An 807-nucleotide genomic window follows, 5' to 3' on the forward strand; every position below is an offset into this window, starting at 1 on the left:
CTCTGCGTTTTAAGCCTGTTCATTTAAACACAAATTCTCGCATTACATTATCAGCTGCTTGCAATATCCGACAGCGACATACGACGTAGAACCAGAGCTGGGAAATCTTGCCTGGGCGCACTGGCGTTTTACTCCTTCCACTTCTCACACAGAGACGCTTCTGTCCGTCCGTGTGACTACGCGCGCTCGGCCGAGAATGTCATTCTCTCGCTCGGTGCGCCGAACTCGGCCGAGGGAGCGTAGTCACACAGACAAACAGAAGTATCTCGGTATGAGAAATAAAAGGAGTAAAACGCCAGTGCGTCCGGGCAAGATTTTCCAGCTCTGACTAGAACAGGCTTTAGCAGTGAATTTCGGATAGCAGTCGAAGACGGAGCAATCTGACGCGTGAACGCCGATTGTTTGCAGCGTGCCGCTTACGTGTCGCCGTCACGCGTCGTACGCGTGTGCCACCGAGAAATAAATATCTCGCGTTTCTTCCCTTTAGAAATAATTTTAATTATAATTCAGTGCTATCTTTTCCACACCACCTGGCGGTAGATAGCATGGCGCGTTTTTTTTTTAAGTGGTGTCCCCAGTAGGCCTAATCCACTGTTACAAATTAATGTAACAATTGTTCGAAGTGCTGTCCTCCCTCCCGTATACAAAGTTCGGCTCTTCGTACAATATTGCGCGTCGCACGTTGTGCCATTTCCGGCGTGATGGTATTGAAGGCCGCAACAATAGCTTCACGTACTTCATTCTCTGTACCATCACGCCGATGTTCGATCAAATCTTTAACGTAGCCCCATAAGAAATAATCGAGCA

Source organism: Odontomachus brunneus, unplaced genomic scaffold (genome assembly GCF_010583005.1).
Source record: "Odontomachus brunneus isolate Ranch 3 - 2012 unplaced genomic scaffold, Obru_v1 Obru_scaffold_161, whole genome shotgun sequence".
Lineage (NCBI taxonomy): Eukaryota > Metazoa > Arthropoda > Insecta > Hymenoptera > Formicidae > Odontomachus > Odontomachus brunneus.